The sequence below is a fragment of the Equus caballus genome, chromosome X, assembly GCF_041296265.1.
Source record: "Equus caballus isolate H_3958 breed thoroughbred chromosome X, TB-T2T, whole genome shotgun sequence".
NCBI lineage: Eukaryota > Metazoa > Chordata > Mammalia > Perissodactyla > Equidae > Equus > Equus caballus.
This window is the reverse complement of record NC_091715.1, coordinates 61010661-61022979: the sequence shown is the minus strand read 5'-3', so window position 1 is coordinate 61022979 and position 12319 is coordinate 61010661. Positions and strand designations below refer to the sequence as shown.

General features: G+C 45.1%; 1 protein-coding gene across 28 annotated transcripts in view; it reads left to right on the top strand.

Moving 5' to 3' along the window:
- The window catches only part of ARHGEF9 (Cdc42 guanine nucleotide exchange factor 9), a 569920-nt gene that overhangs the window by 429706 nt on the left and 127895 nt on the right, over window positions 1-12319 (top strand).

Below are 12319 nucleotides of genomic sequence, written 5' to 3'. Positions count from 1 at the left end.
GAATAGCCTCCTTGTGACTGTAAGGATTTAACTGGTGCCAGGATGGGTGGGTGTTCCCCCTACCAGACCGCACCCCCCGCAACCCCCACAACCCATCAGGCTGAAGGGGTAGCTTGAATGAGACCTTCCATCAGTAATTTAGCTGGCAGAATGGGTAAGCATTTTCCACATTAACTTATCTCTAGGCAAATAAAGAGATGTTGCTAGCCAGATGGCAGGCCACCCTAGAGCAGCTAAAAGGGAGTTTGGAAGTAGAGAACCAAAGTTGGCAATGTGACTTTTTACTTGTGTGAATCCTAAAGGTTTGGCATTTCTCCTTCAGACTTGTGAGGGTAGGCAAAAAGGAAAGTGGGAAGAGTGGGAGAAAATGAAAAATGCAGCCCAGAGGAGTGGAACTCTCTGTATTTTTATTTTGTTTTTCTTTTTTTCTTCCCTCTCCTGCCTCTCCTCTTCATCTTCTTCTCCCTTTCCTCCTCCCTGCCCCTTGCTGTAAGTGGGTAAGAAGGAAGAGAAGAGGGATTTTCCTCTCTGATTTATCCCAACTTTTCCCAACAGAGTTCCTCATTCCCTTTCTTCTTCTTTGACCCTTTTGGGTAAAGGATAAGGTTTTGCTACTGGGAAGGCAAAATTCCAGCTTAGGAATTCTGGCTCCCAGCTTCTCACCAGGGTATTCAAGAAAATGCCCTCAACAGGTATCCTAGCAACTTATGAATCACTCAGCTCCTGAGCTCCAGAGCCCAGCCTTTAAAGGTCCAGACACCAAGGCCTCTGGAGAAAGGAGTCTACAGCCAAGCTGTACTTGGAGAGATGCTTTTGGGGAGAGGACAAAGAGCAAGGTCCTGATTGCCTGCAAATGCCTAGAAAACACATCCACAGAGGACAGAGAGAGCCTAGCTTCATCCCAGCCATGGAGACTGTTTATTGAAAGGCTCCTGGGTTCAAATCCCTCTTCAGTCACTGCCATCTCCTTAAGGTTAATTAATCCATTTCATAGTCCAGCTTTAGTGCAAGGAGGTCTGCAGGCCCTGTAAGCTATATATTTTTTTCATCCTGACTTGTCGCTGAGGCAGGGAGGAGGTGTAGGGATGTTGTGGTGGGAACAAACTGAGCAGTGCTTTTCTCCCATTGAGACAGCCTCTCTCTCAGAACCTGTAACATCTGCTTGTATGGTGTGCCCTGATTTTGTTTGTGGCTTAGGGAACCCTGTCCAGCCCAGCTGCAGTGTGGAATTTTGGGTTTTTTGTTTATAGATCCTTGTTCTCTTGAGTAGTTTCTGGCTGGGAAGGCTGGGCAAATTGGGAAGGCCAGTTTGATTGCGGGGCTGGTGAACAGGGCTTGGGCCCTGGCTCAGATTCTCTCATCCACTTGTGTGTGTGATTAAGTTGCTAAGGAACTAAGAGATCCCAGTGAGCCTGTGGGTGAGGTGCTCTTCTGCCTTGTGATGAGGCTCAGATTCAGAGAGCTTGACTATGACCAGAGAGCAGGCTCTGCCAATTGCAGGGATGGTGCCAAAGTATCTCTTCCTTCTAACCCTTGTTTACCATCTTGGCCTCTGCTCTCTTTGGCTTGGCCTGTGGATTGCTTGCTCTGGACAGGGACATGAGTGGGAATTGAGCCTATTTTCTCAAAATAACTCCTTCCTCAGACGACCTCCCACAAAGCATCTGGATCCAGCCCCAGTGACTTTGCCCCAAGAAGTGAGATGCAGGTGGGGAATCTTAGACTCTCTAGCTCTTATTTCTAGCTCTGCAACTTGTTCTAGACCAGCTGAGTCTTTAGCTTTCCAAGAATCCTTGATCAAAGCTTAGCTCTTCTGATAGCTGCTCAGAGCGTCTCCTATCATTAGGTGAGTCTAGCTCTCAAAAGTATTTAGTTCAGTGTGCTTTGCCTTGGCGCTAAAGCACAAAGTGGAAAAACTTGAAGGAGAGACAACTTAGAGAGGAGAGAAGACTCAGGAAACATCCAGTAATGACAATACTAATAATCACTTGTCAGTGCATGGGCCTATAAAGTTTATAAAGCAATTTCACATCCTTTCTAATTTTGAGCATCACATCAGTGGGTGGGGGTGATTGTTATTCCTGGTTTTACAGATGAGGAAAGTAAAGGTCAGAGAAATTGGTGGGATGGGAATGGTTCTGCCTTTCAAACAGAGAGTGAGGAGAGTCAGAGTTGATCATTCCCAGCTAGTGTGAAGCTTAAAGGAGTCAGGTAGAGAGGCAGGTGTGTGAGTCACCCCTGAAGTCATACTAGCTTCCTCAGCTACTCATTTGCATTTTTAGTGCTTTTTCATACCTTTCATTTGTATAGCAATTTTGCACAGAATTGTTTATTCAATAAAATGCTGCCTTTTTATCTTGAATATGCATAAAAAAATTACCTTTAGTCTTATGAAAAGTCACTATTTGGGGCCTTCAAGGAGAAAGGCAGTGTGAATTGGTGAAGCCTAAAATATAGAATGTTTTGAAGGAACTGCAGTTTTCGTACAATTGTCCTTCCTTTTGAAGCACTCTTAATTTTTTTTATATTTCTTTAAAAATGTGCTGCCCAGAGCTGATCATGTTACTCCAGGTGTCATCTGATCAGGATCCAGTACAAAGGGACTTTGATTTGTCTGTGAAATATCTAATAATGCAGTCTTCTACTGGTTCTCAACTCTCACTGAACATACACCTGCCAGGTCCCCACTCTGAGAGATTCTGATTTAATTGGCATGGGATAGCGCCCACCAGCTTTTTAAAAAAAATTTAAGGCTCCCCAAAGTGATTCAAATGTGCAGCAAGGGTTAAGAGCCACTGTATTAGCCTTTTGGGCTATAGGCTCAAATGCTCTACTGTCTAGTCCAGTCCTCTACTCTTTTGTAAAATTGACTTTTCGAACCAAACTTGAAGCCTTTTTGAAGCAAACTCAATAATTTTGTTTTGTTTGGTTAGTCTATTATTCTAGCTTTTTATGGGTTTTTAAAATTTTTCTTCATACCATGAAACAAATTAGCGGTCCCTTCCAGCACTGCATCAGTTAATCTTTATTTTCTTTGGTTAATCTGTTCTAGCCTTTTTGGGTTTTTAGGGTTTTTTCTTTCATGTCATGAAACGGATTAGTGGTCTCTTCTAGTATTGCATCATTTGAAAACTGAATAAGTATCATTCAAGTTGTTGATTCAAAGAAATGTTCAATATAATGGGGTTAATGCTAGTTCCTCTGGCATTTCACTTGAACCCTCTCTTGGAATTGGAACCCATTAATTTTTGTATGTGTCTGGTCAACCAGTGCAGAATCTATTAGGCTCTACCATCATCTCTCCCACCAACGGTTTAATGAGGATAACACAGCATGATAGATTTGTTGTATGCAATGTAGACGTCAAGATGTACACTAGGCTCAGAACAATCATCTACTAAGTCAATGACCCCATCAGAAAGAGGAGTACGAGTCACATGGTATCTTACTCCTGGTAAATATTGTTGCAGACTCCAGGGTTCCCTGTTTTCTTTCAATACCTACAAACCGTATTTTCCTAACTGGGTCCAGAATTTGCCTGAGGGTCAGTGCCACAACTGTAAATTCTGTGTACCACTTTCTTTTCCCCTCTTGGAAAAGCAGGGCATCATAGATGTAGCCTTCAAACAGAACATGTTTGGCTTTCAATGAGTTCACGAAACTGTGCTGTTTCCCTTGGTTGGCAGAATTGTTTCCGTTAACCTGGTGATTCTCAGCCCTGGCTGCACATTGGAATCACCTGGAGAGTTAACAAGACTAACAACAATTCCTAGAATCTCTGGGAGAGATCTGATTGAGTTGGTCATGGTGAGGCCCTGGCATCAATATTTTTTAAAAGCTCCCTGAGGTGACAGGAATGTTTAGCCAGGGATGATAATGACTGCTGTGTTCAAAGGGAATGCCAGCTCAGCCTGAATCCAGCTTATTGCATATGTGAATAGGCAGGCTTTGCAGATGGTGAGATTTTATTCTAGGATTGTGGGGGCCTTGATGAATTTTAGGGGCTTGGGCACACTCTAAAAAGGAGGACTCAACTCTAGTGAGTGAGTAGTGTGGGGACCTATTCGGATTTAAAATTATCAGCTGTGAGATGATTTGAATCCTTCAGGAAAAAAGTCACTTGCTACACATTTGCTATAATAGTGGGGGAAAGTCTGTTCATTTACTGGGTGACCTTGGATAAATTACTTTTCTCCTCTGAAATCCAGTTTCCTCATCTGCAAAATAAGGTTAGATGGATTAGATATCTTCAAAGATTTCTTTCAGCTCTAATGGTCTGTGTTTACTTTGTGATTAATACTAATAATCAAAATGATTGAGTATTATTATTCAAAACCAGCAGGTAATACAAAGACCGCTTTTAGCAGGTTTGGAATACATAGGGTGATTTTAGGGATAATAGACTTGCCTTCCTAATTATATTTAGCTTCTTCTAGAACAATTGAACTACAAGTTGTATCCATTGAGCGCACACTGGCTGCCAGCAGAGAAGGGAGCCCTGCAGTGAGCTGAGTGGCAGGCGGATGCCAGTTTGGAATTTAGCATTTGTTAAAGAGAAATGTTGCATGGATAGTTGAGAACTGCCTCTTATAGATAAAATACCAGCCTCTTAGGTCTAGGAAGGCCTAGGAGGCAAGGGGGCTGGCTGCTTTTACACAGCCCAGTGCCCCTTCCTGTAGAATTTTAAGTAGCCATTCATTTAGTTACTACTACTACTATTACTACTACTGCTAATAAGAATTTCAGCAAATAAAGTTCCCTAATTCTTTCATTGCCTCCTCCCCCAAACATGGAAGTAGTTGAGGAAACTGAGGAACAGAGAGATTCAGTGACTTACTCAAGATCACACAGTCAGGAAGTGGTAGTTCCTGGCCTAGAACTCAGTCCTCTTGACACCACATCCTGCACTTCTTCCAGTGTAGCCTGCATAGTGGACTCTGTGGTCAGAATGCTGTCAGGATTCTTTGAGAAGGGGTTCCTTTGACATAGAGCAAAACTCAGGAGGAAACTGGAGAGAGGAACAAAAGGGCAACCTGGAGGAAAATGAAAGGTTAAGGGAGGGATGTATCTGAGATCACTTCTGTGTTGTCCTTATCACCCTTCTGGACTAGTTTCAGGCCCCTGACAGTAATTGGGTATTTAGTCTTTGAACATCAAGGTTGTGAGTTGGTAGCAGAGAAGAGGGAAAGCTGTGTATGCATGGCAGAGGGACAGCATAGGGAAAGCAGACCTTCAGGAGAAAAAAAACACTGGAAATGGCCTTGGGATCCTTGGGAGCAAGCCGTGGCTCTGTACCTACCTTGCTGTCAGAACTTGATCAAGGCTCTTCCCCACTAGGTCTTAAGTTTCCACGTCACTGAAGTGAGGAGTGGATTCAATAGAAGAACCATGTTCTCAAATGAAATTTGAGCCAGAACCTTCTATATAAAACAGGAAAAAGTAGAACTAGTCTGGTTGAAATGGGCCTGGGACAGAGGTGGAGGACAGTGTCTAGATATCTAGGCAACCATCTTGTCAATGCAGACCGTAGTCATTGGAGGAATTGGAATTAAGAGTGAGGGTGGCTCGATGCAGCAGTTAAGCGTGCACGTTCTGCTTCGGTGGTCTGGGGTTCGCTGGTTCGGATTCCCGGTGCGGACATGACACCGCTTGGCAAGCCATGCTGTGGTAGGTGTCCCATGTATAAAATAGAGGAAGATGGGACGGATGTTAGCTCAGGGCCAGTCTTCCTCAGCAAAAAGTGGAGGATTGTCAGCAGTTAGCTCAGGGCTAATCTTCCTCTAAATAAAGAAAGAAGTAAGTAAGTTAAGTAAGTAAGTAAGAGTGGGGATGGCTCTTCCCAGCTCAGCCAGGCTGCTTCAAAGATAGGACAGCCTTGGATGGAGGAGGGGTCGGTCTTTCATTTAAGTGGCCAGGATTCACTGAGAATCACATAGGGGCAGAGATTGAGTACCTTGGAGATCTTCAGCAGGCCTCTCCCCATCCCTTTACAAGTGAGAAAACTAAGGCACTGAAGGGGAAAGGGACTTGTCCAAGGTTGCAGTGATGGGCTTGGGATCCTGACTCCTCAAATCAGGCCCTTGCCCCCTGTAACATGCTGCGTCTGCTATAGAGTTCTGGCCCTGTGCTCCTTTGGCTGGATCAGAGACCTGAATGCTCTCTGAGATTTGGTTGGAGAAAGTGAGCTGACAGGCTGGGATAATAAGAGTATTATGTAACCTCCTGGAGGGGAGCAGTCCTGTCAGCAGCCCTTGGGGTGTCAGGCAGTGAGATGGGGATAGGGGGAGCTTAGAATCTTCCGCAAACTACATTAGTTCTCCTGAGGCAAGGGAGCCCTGGATGCAGCCCTTTCCTGCCTGGCCATCCACCCTCAGAGTCCAGTGGAGGCCAGCACCTCATTCCATAGCCAGCTCTGGGAATGGTTCCAGCAGATCTGATCTCGCTGCCTGCTTGCTTTCATTAGAGGAGGGGAATCCATGCACCTCCGTGTCCAGCTAGCTGCAGGAAGGATGTACTAAGAGCCCATCCCCCACCCCCTCAGAGTGTGGTGCCTAAAGGCAGTAGCTACTTTTAGCTCTACCTCCCACAGCCTCTCCTCCACCCACTCTCTTCCTCTCTCTCTGAACCCTGCTGGTTGGCAGGAGGGCCGGGCAGTGGGTGCTTTGGCATTGGGAAAGAGGCATGGGGGAGCCAGGCATCCCTGGGAGAGGCTCTGGTAGGCCTGGAATGGTGGGAGGGCTCATAACAAAGGCAAAATGATGAGACTGCTTTGTGCTAGGCCCAAAAGAGTGGAGGGATTTATTAATTTCCTTTGGAGTTTGCAGTCAGCTGACGTGCTTGTCTTGAGAATCCAGATTAAACTGCACAGGAGAGTTCAGGAAGATTTATTGGACAGAACATGCATAGATACTTTCTCTACTTGGATTTAGAGAAAAGCAACTGGGGCTAGTGGATGCTTGCTTGATTCTTGACTCTCCCTCTTCAACCTTGTCTTACACTTTTCAGTGGGTTTTGCACATTGTCTCACTTGATCTTCTCTGTAGCCCTATGAAGTAGGTAGGGCAGAGATTACCTTTATTTTACAGATGAGAAAAATGAGACTCAAAGACTTATTGTCATACAACGCCTGATCTGGGCTCAAGCTGTGGAACTTATAGTGCCATTTAAAGTTATTCACGACAGCTATATCTTCTAGAAAAGGACTGTTACAAGCTGTCCTCAGTCTAATTTCCTCATTGTGGGAGCTAGGGAACTAGGCCCAGAAAGACTCCCCCAAGGAGAGACAGTATGTTTGTAGTAGTACTAGAGATAGAACATTGTCTTGTAAGGATGTAAGTTCCTGGACCTGTGAGACTTGCAAGCTATGCTTGTCTTTCAGGGGTGGTGAGGGAAACCTGTATGGTGTGATGGAAAGCGAATGGTCACTGAACTAGTAGTTTGTCATTTTTTAGCTCTGTGACCTTGGGCAAGTCACTTAGCCTTTCTGAGTCGGTTTTCTTTTCTGTTATTTGGGGTGTATAATCCCTGAGAACTCTCTGAGGCAGAAATCTCTAGGTGACTGCTACAATGGAGAGGCCTGGCATTCTGTAGGCCCTCTAAAGGTTTTGTTAGTGAAAAACATACACATGAATAAAGAGGGGCTGAAAATATGAACTCAGTTGCTGAGTACCTTAAACAAATCCTATTGTCTTTGTGCCTCATTTCTCTCAGCATGGAGGACTCTCTTTTACTTTCCTCCTTTGGAAGAAGGGAGGCCCCGTGAACTGGCCTGTTTCTTGGGTCCTTGGTGGGAAGCTGAGACTTGTTTATAAGAAGCTTTCTTTTATTTGCCCCCAGCTCCATCCTTCCCACCCAGCCACATACATGTTACTATGAATAGCAGATTAGCTTTCTCCCTATCTCCTGCAAAGCTAAAAGAAGAGCTTGGAAGAAAGCCAGACTTAATTGTGTTTTTGTTTAGTGTCTTCTCAAGTCCATCAAGCCAGAACCCCCTAGGTCCTTGGCAATTGAAAACCAATTCTTGGCCCCCAGGTCCATGGCTAGGGTTTATGAGGAGCATTACTGGGTTTTTATGATATGACTATGTTGCATTAGAAATTACAGCTTCTTGACAAATGACCTACTTAGAACAAATCTACACTCTTCATCTTTATCTGCATCATTTTGTTTGGAAAATTCTCATTGCTCCAGGGGCAAGGCAAGAAAATAAGGACTATTGTATAGTCTTCTGTTCCTGCCACATTGGTCTTTTCCCCACAATTCTATGAGGTGAGCAAGGCTAGGATTAGTCTCCTCATTTTATGGCTAAGGAAATTGAAACTCAGAGGATTGCTTTGATTGACTTAGATCAGTGCTACCTCTTAAAAGTGATGTGCTAGGAAGTGCATAACATATAGAGTTAGCTGTTTTAAGCTCACCCTTACCAAGTGGCCTTGGGCAAGCAGTTCGTTCTAAAGATGCCTTCTGCTCTTTGCTTCTATCTAGGTCTGGTTATAAAAATTAGTCAAGATAGCAGAGACAACTAGGCAGATGTCACTAGATAACTCTGGCTAGATTGGCACTGAACCACTAATTGGCAATTCAGATACATCTATTTGACCTACAGTAAGTCCACCCGGATAGCATATCATCCAGGGATGTGTGAGAGGTCTTGCCAAATGCAGAAGAGTGGCCCTAGATTCTATGGCCCTTCATGCCATATTTGGAGGTTTTCTTTTTGTAGATTTATCTGGTCATATTTAAGACTAGGCCTTGAGCCTAGTTCTCACAGTCATCCCAAAGGATGAAGAAGAATGCTTTGGATAAACCTCTTCTCATTTTGCCTGAACTGTGGTAAAGATTGTATGCCTCTGGAACTTTATCCCTTTTACTCCAAGTGGCTCAGACTACTGGGAAAAAGAGTGTGGAATAACAGATATAGGGAGACAACCAGTAGCTTGCCCAAGGCTAGAGAGGGACTAGCTAGGATGAGAAATCTGTAGGTGCTAATCCACATGCACATGTATGCGCACTGTCTTTTTGTTGTGATGGTGGTGGTGGGAAGGACCAGAGTTAGTTCATGGTGCTTAAACTGAGAAAGTCAGTGGATGAAAATGAGAACCAATAAGCATTGAGCCCACACCCTCAGAGTACTACTGGGGAAACTGAGGCCTGGGGAGAGGCAAGGACTTGCCCAAAGTCTGAGATTGGTCCTTGACCCTTGTCCTGTTTCTCTGTTCGGCTCTTGGCTGCTAGACCTCATAGATGTGAGGCCCCTTGGATAAATGGAGTGGTGGCTAAGCCTCTTGGGAAAACCACCTATGGCCACCACATTCAAGAAGTGACAGAGATGAAATTTGAACCTAGGTCCTTTGACTTGCTTAGGAGCAGATTGACCCAGGTGTCTTAGAGGAAAGCTATTAGAAACAAATTGTGGGAGGGGAAAATTGGTTAAGCCTTGCTGTCTCTGCCCATACCCACACATACACACACACTATAGGTCACATGTGATGCACGCTTACACTCAGACACATTGGTATATTTGGGATACACACAGGACAAACGTGTGGGGTACACTTTCAAATTGACACACTTGGAGCACACACTTTTGGTTAACCATGGGGCACACTCACGCTTGCACATACTCAGCACAGGTAGGGTACACACACACAGACGTACATGAGGCATGGTTATGCAGATTTATGTGTGTGGACACATGGAAGCATATAAAATACACTTGCACACCCACATAGGGCACCCTGAGATGCACGCTCAGATATGCTCCTATCCCCAGGACACACATGCCTATCCCTGAGGTACATACTCCTAAGGACTTACTTGGACAAACAACCTTTCACCCATGATACACATTTGAACACACCTATTTGACACACTCACATGCCTCACATACCCCTGTGGGATACACTCTAATGCAGAGCACGTCCTACCCCTAAGACCAGTCAGTTCTTTCTGTCTTCCAAGTGGGCATGACAGGGCACTGACCCCAAATGGTGGGCCTCTATCAGTTTCCTCTGGCTCCCCCTTCTTTATCCCTGAAAGTGGGCTTCAGAGGGCAGTGAGCTCAGGAATAAAATGGATACTCAAGGTTGCCTGTTAGTTATAGCAGGCTCCACAAGGCAAAAAAAAAAAAAAAAAACTGAGCCACAAATGTTGAGTTAAGAAGCAGATGGAGAAGATAAATTGACATTGATCAATGCAGAAAACTTAAGCCTCTTTCTCCATCCTCCAGTCCACTTAAGAACCATAATGGAATGATATGATTGTGAAGTCATGTTCTATACAACCTAAAGTAACTGAATATTAAAGTTTGTTTTTCTTGGGAATAAAGTAACAACTTGGACCAGAGCAGGTATATCTAAATTGTGGGTGGGAGGATGTGAGGGGAAGTAGTAGAATGCGTAAAGAGGGGCAGAGGCCTAGCCTCTCATGGGTCAGTGGTGGTTGGAAGGAGTTGCCACATCCTTGATGACCACAACCCTGCCCCTGGGCACAGCAGCTTGGGCCATCTGGCCTCACTAATGAGGGCCTGCTATTTTTAGATTTTCTCAAGCTGGAAACCAGGTCGGGGTGTCGTGGGGAGGCCTTTCAGGCCCTTGGTACCAAAGGCTGGAGGTGGAAGGAGGGCTCTGTAGACTGGGTCTGGATGAAGGGTGGGAAGCAGTGAGACAGGTAGCTAGAGTGTGTCAGGTTTGTCCTGGAGCAGCAGCCTCCGAGTCCCAGTGAGTTACTGTTGACTGTGACAGCCTCATGCCCATTTCTCATCTTTGGACTTGAGATCAAGAAACATGAATTCCAGTCACTACTCAGACACTTAGGGTGTGCCTCAGTCAGGTTGCCCTCCTCTGTCTGGGTCTTATTTGGTCTATAGGTAAAATATCCAGTATTGCCCTCAGAAGCTGGCAAGGCTCAGATAGGCTAAGAGTTGAGAAAATACTTTGCAGTTGTCTTATTCTTCACTCACAAATCTGTACCTCTCCTATCCCTAAGCTGATCTCAATGCCTGCCAAGAACTGGGCCTGACTCGTATCAGAGTAGCCATAGAAAGAAAAGACCAAAGAGGGGGCCAAGGGAAGGTAACCTCATGGGGTCAGGTTGATCAGAGTCACGCTGGGGTCACCCACACTCATACAGATGCTTCTCAATACGAGGTCAATCCCTTCCCAGAAAACAGGTTTGCAACATTTCGGTAATCATATAGCTTCAACTCCTCAGGAATCCTATGTAGTGAGGGAAAGTAGGGGGCATCAGGAGCAAAGACTTCTTAAACTAAGAAAAGCAAGGTCGGGCTATCTGTACCTGCCAACTGCCAGAGGAAGCAGCCTAGAGTACCAGTTCTGACTCTGAGAGAGTGCCTTTTTCTAAGTTTTGTGCTCAGGGCCATTTCATCTGCTTTGTTGAGGGGTAGGTGAGGAACTCGACTATGGAACCTAAGTTCAGATTTTTCTTCACCCCATAATTGTGAGCAAAGTTCTTCTGAGCCTCAGTTTTCTGGTCTGTGAAATTAGCTTAACTGTAAAGTCTCAGGATTGTTGGGTATAAGAATTTATTGTGACAAAGAATGTGAAAAAGTGCCTTGTAAAATGTTGAACATGTTTTGTTGCTGTTTGGATTGTTGAGTCCATCCAGGTCATGATTACAGGTTGTTTGGAGGTAATCCAGGAGCTTGTCCTCACTTTATTACTCCACTCCTTCCCTGTACCTTCTTTTGAGCCAATATTGTCTCTGTTTTACAGATGAGATACTGAGGCTCAGCGAAGGGAGGGACCAGCCTGAGGATACAGGATTAGGTAGTAGGGGATTCAAGGCTAGAAGCTATGCCTTCAGACTGTTAAGTGTTCTTTCCATGGCCCCAAGCTATCAACTAATGAATTCCAGCGCTAAAGGAAGCTGCTGGTGACAGCTTAAGTTAATATATGTTAAAAATTTGTGTGTGTCTCTGACACATAGCAAGGAAAGAGGGCTCTCAGGGGCCCTGCCTTCCCCAGCAGTGCCCTGCTTGCCCATGAGAGGCACACTGGCTGACCCTTCATCCCTTCCACGGCAACTCACGTCCCACTCGTCTCCTGCATGTTGGAAGCAGTGAAGCATTGGAGAAGATGCTAAGCTGTTGTGAGGGGAATTGTGCTGCCTGTTGAAGCCACTTCAAGAAGATCCCTAAAGGCACTTGATTCAACTTGCCCCCCCATCTCCTCACAGTTTCCTGGGTACAGAAGGTCTGTGTAGCTGACCTGTCTAAGGGGTTAGGCTAAAAGGTATCTAAGAAGATAATGTTTGAGGGCTTTGATCTGTGGAGTATTTTGCCAACTCTTGAGGGACAAGA